An 11,237-nucleotide genomic window follows, 5' to 3' on the forward strand; every position below is an offset into this window, starting at 1 on the left:
GCCCACTTTTTGATGGGGTTGTTTGTTTTTTTCTTGTAAATTTGTTTAAGTTTTCCATAGATTCTAGATAGTAACCCTTTATCAGATGGGTAGATTGCAAAAATTTTTCCCCATTCTATTGGTTGCCAGTTCACTCTTTTGATAGTTTCTTTTGCTGTGCATAAAGCTCTTAAGTTTAATTAGGTCCCAGTCATCTATTTTGCCTTTTGTTGCCATTGCTTTTGGTGTTTTAGTCATGAAGTCCTTGCCCATGCTTATGTCCTGAAAGGTATTGCCTAGGTTTTGTTCTAGAGTTTTTATGGTGTTAGGTCTCATGTTTAAATCTTTAACCATTTAGAGTTAATTTTTGTATAAGGTGTAAGGAAGGGATACCATTTCAGCTTTCTGTATATGGCTAGCCAATTTTCCCAACACCATTTATTAAACAGGAAATCCTTTCCTCATTGCTTGTTTTCATCTGGTTTGTCAAAGATCAGATGGTTGTAGTTGTGTGGCATTCTTTCTGAGGCCTCCGTTCTGTTCCATTGGTCCATATCTCTGTTTTGGTACCAGTACCATGCTGTTTTTATTGCTGTAGCCTTGTAGTATAGTTTGAAGTCAGGTAGTGTGATGCATCCAGCTTGGTATTTTTTGCTTAGGATTGTCTTGGCTATGCAGGCTCTTTTTTGGTTCCATATGAAGTTTAAGGTGCTTTTTTTCCAATTCTGTGAAGTCATTGGTAGCTTGATGATGATAGTATTGAATCTATAAATTACTTTGGGCAATATGGCTAATCATGAGCATGGGATGTTTTTCCATCTGTTTGTGTCCTCTCTTATTTCCTTTATCAGTGGTTTGTAATTCTCCTTGAGGAGGTCCTTCAAATTCCTTGTTAGTTGTATTCCTAGGTATTTTATTCTCTTTGTAGCAATTGTGAATGAGAGTTTACAGATGACATGATTGTATATTTAGAAAACTGCATTGTCTCAGCCCAAATCTTAAGCTGATAAGCAACTCCAGCAGTCTTAGGATACAAAATCAACGTGCAAAAATCACAAGCATTCCATACACCAAAAATAGACAAACAGAAAGCCAAATCATGCGTGAACTCCCATTCACAATTTAAGAGACTTCTTACTAGCTAGTTTCAGTCCTCCATTCCTGCCTCCTACAGTCTATTATCCACAAAGCAGCCAAAGTGGTTCTTAAAGTGTAAAACATGGCCAGGCATGGTGGCTTATGCCTGTAATCCCTGCACTTTAGGAGGCCAAGGCAGGCGGATCACGAGGTCAAGAGATCAAGACCATCATGGCCAACATGGTGAAACTCCATCTCTACTAAAAATGTAAAAACTAGCTGGGTGTGGTGGCACGTGCCTGTAATCCCAGCTACCCAGGAGGTTGAGGCAGGAGAATCACTTGAACCAGGAACGTGGAGGTTGCAGTGAGCCGAGATTGCATCACTGCACTCCAGCCTGGCAACAGAGCAACAGAGCGAGACTCCATCTGAAAAATAATAATAATACATAATACTCTTGCTCAAAACCCTCCACTGTCTTTCCAAGCAAGACAACCAAGTCCCTTTCTTGACCCTACAGGCCTTTGAATGCTCTGGCCCTGTTTCTCTGTGATTAAATATAACATCCTCTTCCTAATGGTTTTTATGTCTTGTCTTATTAAGAAATCCTTTCTATTGCAAGAACATAAGGACATTCTCCTAATTTTTTTCTAAAGGTCTGTAATCCATGTGGAATTGATTTTAGGGTATGGTGTGATGAAGGAATCCAGTTTCCATTTTTCCTCATAAACAGCCAATTACCTCCACACCATTTATTGGATAGTCCATTCTTTCTTCACTGGGCAATTCATGTTCCTATGAATGGGATCTGTTTCCAGCTCTTGATCCTGCTGCATTGGTCTATATTTCTGTAGATCTGAGCCAATACTGGATTATAATAATTATTAGAGCTTTATATTAAACCTTGATGTCTGATAAAGCAGGTTCCCCACCTGCACCTTTTACTTGTTCAGAAATTTCTGATATTGTTGGATATTTGCTTTTCTGCATACATTTTAGAATCAGCATTGCTTTTAAATCTACATTTATTCAAATCCTAGCTTGCATTGAATTTACAGATTATATTGGTAGTAATGGTAATTATGAATAGATGTTGAACACTATCAAGTGCTTTGTTTGCATCTGTTGAGATCACCTTAATGCTCTTCTCCTCTACTCCAGTGATTGACAATTGCAATAAAATAATTTTCTATTTTTAAACCAATTTTTATCTCACTATAACCCAATGTGACCATGTTTTTTATACATTGCTGGATTTAATTTACCAATATTTGATTTAAGATATTGTGACAATGTTCATAAGTAAATTCATATTATTTTTGTCTTGTTTTGGAATCAAGATGATACTAGCCTCAGAAAGTAAATTCCCTTTTTTTCTAACTCTCAGGCAGAACTTCCGTGGTATTACGTGGTATTATAATTATCTCTTCCTTGAAAGATTGGTAAAATGCACTATATCAAGGAACTGGGCCTGGGTTGCTTTTCTTTTGGCAAGGTCTCACTTGGTTACCCAGGCTGGAGTGCAGTGGTGTGATTATAATTGAATGAGCAACCTCGATCATCTGGGCTCAAGTGATCCCTCCAGCCTCAACCTCTCAAGTAGCAGGGACCACAGGCGTGTGCCACCACACTCAGCTTATTCTCATGTTTTTTGTAGAGACATGGTTTTGCCATGTTGCCCAGGCCTGGGTTTCCTTGCAAAAACATTTTAAACTACTAATTTTACCTTTAATTAATCATTATAGGATTGTTTATGCTATTTTTTCCTTGAACTAGTTTTGGCTAGTTAGATGTTTCTAGAAATTCGTCCTTTATCTAAATATTCTAATTATTGGCACGAAATTTTTTACAGAATTTTCTTTCGTCATATCTTGTGTACTCATGGATATATCCCTTTTTTAATTCCTGTTTACTTGTGTCATCTCTCATTTCTATAAAGTCAATGAAGTTGTATCTATATTGTTAGTGGTTTTCGCAAAACCAACTTCTGACATTGTCAAATCTCTCTGGTGTGTTTTTATTTACTATTTCATTCATTTCTCCTCTTTTCTTTGTTTTTATTTTTTCATTCCTGCTACTTTCTTGAGTTTATTCTGTTTTCTTTTTTTCCCTAACTTTAGTTGGCTCTGTAATTCACTAATTCTTAATCCTTCTTTTCTCATATATTTACTTCTATTTTCCTCAAATTACTGCTTTAACTTTATCCTCTGTTTTGGTAATGAGTATGCCCCTTATAATTCTGTGTCATGTCTTTCTGATAGTAATTCTCTGAAATTTTGCTAGACTTGCTTTAAGGACTACTGCATGTCAATTTTTGAAAATGCTGCATGTACTCTTGAGAAGATGATGTGTTCCTTAGTTATCAGAGTTCTTAGGTACAGGACTCAATATACACCCATTAAGTCACGTTTTTAAATTGTGTTCAGGTCCTCTCTATCCTGCTTTATGTATTCGTAACCAGTCAAATACTAGCAAGGTGATTTAATGGAGGATTTATCTATTTTTCCTTGCCCTTTTCTGAGTTTTTACTTTCTTTATTTTGTATCCATTTTATTAAGTGCAGATAAATTTAGAATTGCTAAGCAATACTGGTGAATTGAATCTTTTACATTTCATAGTTACCCTTTATTTTTTAATTAATTGGTTTTTGTCTTTTTTGGTATCAATATAGATACCCTATATTTGTTTGGGAGGTTTTATTTGTTTGTTTTATTTGTTTGGTTTATACTTTTACTTTTAACTTTTCTATGCCCTTAATTTGTAGGTTTGCTGTTTCTTAAAAGCAAATAGCGAATTTTGGTTTTTATCCAATTTGATTAAGCTCTGCCTTTTAAATAACAAGGTTAGTTCTTTTCTGTTCACTATGATTATTGAAATATATGACCTTTTTTCAAGCATTTCAGCCATATACCTGGGCTTTCTAGTTATTTCACATTCTTCATGCTTCTTTTTTTTTCTTCCTTTCATGTTTTTGGATTGAGTGTTTTTTAATTCAGTTTTCCCCCGTGCTAATTTGAACTTGGTAAACTCTATTTTTATTCCTTCAGTGATCACCCTTGAAATCTTACCATGCAAATTTAACAATGTCAGTGTTCATCAAATCTTACCCTCCTGAGAAATATAAAAATTTTAACTTCAATCACCTCCCTCCCAACTTATGTGCTATTGTTGTCCATTTTCTTTCTTTTGTACCTTTCTCTTTTCTTTCTGGATTCTTTTAATATCTTCTCTTTGTCTCTTATATGACAATGTATCAATGAAATACTATAATGGACTGTATTTTAGTTTCCTTGTTTGTTATTCCTACACTTGTGGAACAATAACTTTCATCATTCTGAAACATTTTTAGACATAATCTCTTCGAATATTCTCTCCTGCCCCACCCTCTGTATTCTCTCATTTTAACTCTAAGGTGTTCTATCTTTTCATTTTATCCTCTGTGACTGTATTTTCTCGTCTATATTCTTCTCTCTTTGCTCTTTGTGGGTGATATCTTCAGAAACTTTTCTCTCATGTATGAATTTTCTTTTAATTTGCATTAATGTTTTTTAAACAAAAAATTGAACTTTAATTTCAATCATTATATATATTTTTATTTCTAAAAGTTTTATTGCTAATTTTCAAGTCTCTTTAGTTACTGTCGATAGTCTCTTTTTTAACTCATTTAGATGATTTCATTTTGTAATTTTTTATTTTATATTTTTTGTCCTGTATCTGTAAAGTCTACAGTCTAAAGCAGGCATCCCCAAACTTTTTACACAGGGGGCCAGTTCACTGTCCCTCAGACCATTGGAGGGCCGCCATGTACTGTGCTCCTCTCACTGACCACCAAGGAAAGAGGTGCCCCTTCCTGAAGTGGGGCGGGGGACCAGATAAATGGCCTCAGGGGGCCGCATGCAGCCGGCGGGCTGTAGTTTGGGGATGGCTGGTCTAAAGCAATGGATGGTCTAAATCTGTTTACTTCTGCTGACTGTCACTAGCTACGACTTGCTTTTTGACTGCTAGTAAGTTTTATTTTGAGTTCATGTGAGGTTGAATTTAAACCATAGGAATTCAGAGGGGCTTGGAGAGCAATGCTTTTCTCCAGGGATGATTGATGTTTGTTTCTGCAAGGTGCCTGGAGGCCCTTAACTGAACACTTGTCATGACATTTCAGCTTACTCTGAGGTTCTACTGTCACTTTAAGTTGCTAACACAGTCTCAGTTCAGAAACTAATATATCCAGTCCCTGACAGTAGTCAAAGCCCTTTGATTGAATATCAAATCTCCTCTCCTCCAGCCACCTGCAAAGAGAACTGTGAGTACTACCCCTTTCCCTCTTCCCCGTCTCCCCAGCATTCCCTTCCTACCACAGCTTGCCAACTGTAGTCTTTGATGCCTCCAGAATCAGGACCAGGAAAGAGGGTTTTAGGGAAAAGGAACCACACTACAGCAGGGCCATCTTTACAACAAGTATGGCTACCTGTTTCTTTCTCTCATAGACACCCTAGGGATTTTCCTATTGGATTTTTCCAATTGCAACACATGAGACATGGGTAATGCCTTTTTTTTGTTTTTAATCAGGACTTTTTTAGTGCAGTTTTAGATTTGCAGTGAAATTGAGAAGATACAGGCATAACTGCTAATTCAGGTAGCCAAAAAGGTGGCCACCACATGCCTAGCCCCATGCATTTACGGTCCCCCATATCAGCATCCCCTCCAGGGTGATACATTTGTTACAATTGATGAGCCTGCATTGACACATCATCACTCAAAGACCATAGTTTATGTTAGACTTCACTCTTGGTGTTGTATATTCTAGACTTTGATGAATGTGTAATGAGATGTGTCCATCACTATAGTATCATACAGAGTGATTTCAGTGCCCTAAAATCCTCTGTGCTCCACCCACTTATCCTTCCCTCCCCTCTAATCTCTGGCACCACTGATCTTTTTAACTGTCTTCCTAGTTTTGCCTTTCCCAGAATGCCATAAAGTTGGAATCATACAGTGTGCATGAAGAAGCCTTCTCAGATCTGCCTCTTTCACTTGGTAATATGCATTTAAGTTTCCTCCACATTTTCATTACTTAACAGCTCATGTCTTCTTTAGAGCTGAGTAATATTCCATTGTATAGGCATACCACAGCTTTTTCATCCATCCACTCCCAGTAGGACATTGTGATCGCTTCCAATCTTTGGCAATTATGAGTAAAGCTGCCGAACACATCTGTGTGTCCTTATCTCTGTGAACATGAGTTTTCACCTTTGGGTAAATGTCAAGGACTGTGAATCCTGGATCCCACAGTAAGAGTATGTTTGGTTTTCTAAGAACTGCCCATTGTCTTCCAAAGTGGGTGATGGTCTTTCTCCAAAATGAACCAGCTGCTTCCCCTCAGCCCACCTGCAGTTCTCCCTTTAGACTCTTAGTTGCGGTTCATTACCTCCTCCATCCTGGCCTCTGCACAAGCTCTTAAAGTGGCTTCAGGCTGACTTTCCCTCCCACATGGACCACATCTGGCCCACCGGGGAGCACCCCATCAATGCCTCAGGGAGCACAGCTACTTCCCTGATGCAGCAGCACTCCCTCGACTTGCACCTTGGCAGCTGGTGCCTCCTCCCCTGTTCTTGCCTGGTAACTAACATGGTGTGGCGAGGAATATGTTCCCTTCCTCCAGAAAGGCTGTCTTTGCTTGTGGTAGAAAACAGAGTGCTTGCAGGCCATCTGCCCGCATCCCAGCAGAATCGGAGCCCATCAGAGCCTGTGTTGCTCTTGTCTGAAGCTGCTCACCTGCCGGCCCTTACTCCTGCAACTGGGTCTCAGCTGACAACTTGAGGTGCTTACAGGGCACCTGCTCCTTGGTGCCTGAATTGACAGTAACTGTCCACCCAGCACCATGAGCATGCCAGCATCTTGGCTTAGCTCTGCAGCCTCTTAGCAGCTGCTTCTGTTTGGTTTCTGGGCATCACACTGTTCATCTGCACAAGTTCAGACATCAGGAAATGGTTTGAAGAGAAATCACATAAAGACACAATTTTCCCTGGTTCCCTTTTCTCTATGTTCATGGCCCATCAAGTCCTGACAACTTTGTATCCTGAATTCCAATTTTTTTGACTGTGGCAAGCTATGAGCTGCCACTTTCTGTTTGGGTTTTACACCCCATGACAGGACCTGAATCAGCGAATGGTCCCAGGGGCCAAGAACAGCTGCTAAGAAAGAACTCACTTAAATGCACTTCTCTCCTTTCTAACAACTTGGCCCTCGGATTCCAGCAACCTTGATTGCTCTTTAATGCTCTCAGATTACAGTTTATTTTATTTGGCTTTCACAGTTCTTCAGCAGGAGGGTTATTCTGATACAAAATACTCCTTCACAGTCAGAAATGGAAATCCCCTTTAAGGTTTGTTATTGTTGTTTTCAAAAAATGTACCAGGTGGCGTATTTTCTTATATAATGAATATGTCTTTCTCTTGGCTTTAAACGTGAAAGATAATTTGACATAGAACAAAAATGTTTGGTTCACAAACACTGTTTCCTCAAAATTCTGTAAATGTGGTTCCGTAGTCTTGTTTGTTTGTTTGTTTTCATGACGGAGTTTTGCTCTTGTTGGAAAACTCCACCTGGATTGCAGTGACACCATCTCAGCTCACTGTAACCTGCGCCTCCCAGGTTCAAGCAATTCTCCTTCCTCAACCTCCCAAGTAGCTGGGATTACAGGCACGCACCACCACACTTGGCTAATTTTGTGGTTTTAGTAGAGACGGGGTTTCACCATGTTGGCCAGGCTAGTCTCAAACTCCTGACCTCCAGTGATCCACCCTCCTTAGCCTCCCAAAGTGCTAGGATTACAGGCGTGAGCCACCGAGCTGTCAGCCATATTCTTTTTGCACGTGATGATTCACAGGATAACTCCAGTGTGGGCCTGATCTTTGTTCCTTTGCAAAAATTAAATTAAATGGACATTAATTAAATTAATGTTTCAAACAATACACTAAAAAGACTGAGTTCGTATAGAAAGCAATATCCGCATGGATGTTCTGCACAGGTGGCTGAGAAGGGATCTTACAGCTCCCAAGTTCTTGCCACAACCAGAGGGCAGGGGCCAGTGGGCGGCTGGGTGCAAGGATTATTTGTGAGGGGGGATTTGGAAGGTGGTTTTAGAGTGTTTCATCTAAGCCCTCCCTGGCTCTTCCACTGCAAGTGTTGGGGTAAAGTGGTGCAGAAGGGGATGTGTCACTGGAGCCCTTGGAAGCACTGAGATTAAGAAACCTCTTGGCTGGGCCCAGTGGCTCATGCCTGTAATCCCTACACTTTGGGAGGCCAAGATGGGCAAAGCACGAGGTCAGGAGATCAAGGCCATCCTGGCCAACATGGTGCAACCCCCTCTCTCTACTAAAAATACAAAAAATTACCCAGACGTGGTGGTGGGCACCTGTCATCCCAGCTACTTGGGATGAGAATTCCTTAAACCCGGGAGGCAGAGATTGCAGTGAGCCGAGATCCCACCACAGCACACCAGCCTGGGCAACATAGCAAGACTCGATCTCAAAAATAAAAAAAAAAAAAACCTTTCTCATGTAGCCTTTTCTCTAGCAGTGTTTCTATACTGACCATGTTTAGAAATTAGCAAATAGCATGTGGTCTCAACTAAATTAAACACCCACAGGAAAAAAAAATAGTTTAAGGAAACATACCAAAAGGATTATTATGTATTTAGAATCTGGGTAATATTTAATTTTTGTTTTCATATATTTCCTTATTTTCCAAAAATTGAGAAAAACATCTCCTTTTATAATGAAAACTCATATTTTCTAAATGCCTAAACACACACTGTTTAACATGAGACTATGTATGCTGTGTATGTATGCTTATCATACAACTAGGTAAAAATTATTCACATGGAAAATACCTGTATAGAACTCCTCCCTCCACCAAACAAATCCCAGCGTTTTCCTCTGCATAGCGATTTCTCTCTCTCTCTCTCTCTCTCTCTCTCTATATATATATATATATATATATATATATGTAAATTTTCAAATTTTTATGCAATGAGGAGGAAGGGAAAACTTTAAGAAAATACCAGCCCTAGATATATGGCCCACCTGTGTGTGGGGTGGTCTGAAGAACACACCTGGAGCATTCGGGGTCCCCGGGGAGCCCAGTGTCTTCCCCACCCCAAACTCAGGACCTCCTGCTACCTCTTAAGGGGGTAATTGTTCGATTTCTTTCCTTTCTTTCTTTTTGTTTTTATTATTATTATTATTGAGTTTCTTTCTGTCGCCCAGGCTGGAGTGCACAACTGGCGCACTCTAGCTCACTGCAACCTCCGTCTCCTGGGTTCAAACGATTCTCCTGCCTCAGCCTCCCAAGTAGCTGGGATTACAGGCACCCACCACCACACCCAGTTAATTTTTGTATTTTTAGTAGAGATGAGGTCTCACTATGTTGACCTGTCTGGTCTCGAACTCCTGACCTCAAATGATCCACCCGCCTCAGCCTCCCAAAATGCTGGGATTACTGGCATGAGCCACCGCGCCCAGCGGTTCATTTTCCTTCACGACCTTTTCTAGCTCACACCACCGCTCGTCCTTGGAGCCCCGACTCCTCTGCATTGGGTCCCTCTACACTGGTCCTTGATACACACATTCCCACACGGTCAATCAACTCTTTCACCCCCACTCTGTGACTCTCATCTCTCCGGGAGCCCGCAAGCTCCTGGGACAAGGACGCGACCATCTCCAAGCTCCGTCTCCAGGCTGTGCTCGGGCGGGCTTTCCACAAATGCGGTGAAGCAGCACCGGTGTCCCTCCCTCAGCCTTTCCTGGCCTTCATCCTTGGAATTCCCAGCCCCCAGTTTTGTTTGGGAAATCAAAGGAGGCCAAAAGGCACCAAGATGCTAACTGGGAAGAGAAACCCGAGTCCCCCTCCCGGATCAGTAATTAGCGCGGCCGGGGAAAGGGCTGCCCTGGCACAGTTGGGTTCTTAATAGCTCTCGCCCCAGAAGCTGCCTTCGGATGGACAGCCGAGCGAATCGCCATGAAAAATTCATCAGCCTCTGCTTGCCCGCGGCCCAGATGCGCGCAAAGCAGATGACCTGGCAGGAATGAGCCGCAGTGAAGCCCGCGGCGGCAGCAGCCGCAGAGGCGAGGCCGAGCACCTGCCAGCAGGGAGAGCCTCGCGCCTGAGCCGGGCGCACCCAGAGAAGGGGCACGAGCAGGGAGGGAGGCCACCAAGGCCGGGGTGGCCCCGACACTTTGGAATCCAGCAGGCCCAGCTCTGGCCAGCGCCTCCAATGCTGAAGCGCGCACCTGGGAGCGCACGCACCGCGCACCCGCAAGGGGCTTGGCCTGGCTGAAAGCGTGTTATTCTCGAAAACACCCGTGGGAAGCACACGCCAAGCTCCCGGGGCCTCTAGGGCGTGCAAAGAGGCCGGCCCTGGGAGACTAAAAGTCTCTCCTGCTAGGACCTAGTACCCTGCCAGCAGCTCCCGCGGCCACCGCGCAGCCAGAGCGCACAGTCCCTGGGGCTTTGGGGGTTGCCAGGGCCGGCTAGTGCGACAGCCTGGAGCTGGGGTGGTGAGGGCGGACGGCGGGGCCAGGGCTGGAGAAACGCAAGCGAGCCGCGGGTTCTGGAGGCCTCTACAGCCCCTGCCATCTGGGCACTGCACAGACTGACGCGGCGTGAGCCTCGGAGCTCGCCGCCTCCATGCGAGCTGCCAGCCGCCCCGCTGCCGCTGCAGGGGGGTGGGGGGGTTCCCACGTCCGGGACTGCGGGACCAGCGCCCGCTCCCCAGTTCTCCGCAATGTGAAGTCATTTTCTTAAACTCGACTTTAAATAACCACCGATGACTTGCCTACGGGCCACGCAGAAGCTGTGCTCTGACCTCGCTGGGATGCGCAGCATTTTTGTACCGTTTTGCTTTTGAATCAAATTAGGGAGTTTGGAGAAGTTTTAGATTCAGGTCAGGCTTTCCCAGGACTTCCAGGCCGGGGACTGAGCTGATCGCAGGCCAACAGCGCCATCGGGTGGTTATACTCCGCATGTACACGCCGGTGCCTGCAGACCGGAGAGAGTGATGTAATGGTCTACGAGGGTTCCTGAAGCCAGCTCTGCAGCAGGCCAGATGTTACCGGTTGTTTTATACCCGTTTTTCGTGTAAGTCCCTGAGCAAGGGAGTTTCTTTAAAGGACGAATGCTAGACT

The sequence above is a fragment of the Saimiri boliviensis genome, chromosome 4 (assembly GCF_048565385.1).
Source record: "Saimiri boliviensis isolate mSaiBol1 chromosome 4, mSaiBol1.pri, whole genome shotgun sequence".
Lineage (NCBI taxonomy): Eukaryota > Metazoa > Chordata > Mammalia > Primates > Cebidae > Saimiri > Saimiri boliviensis.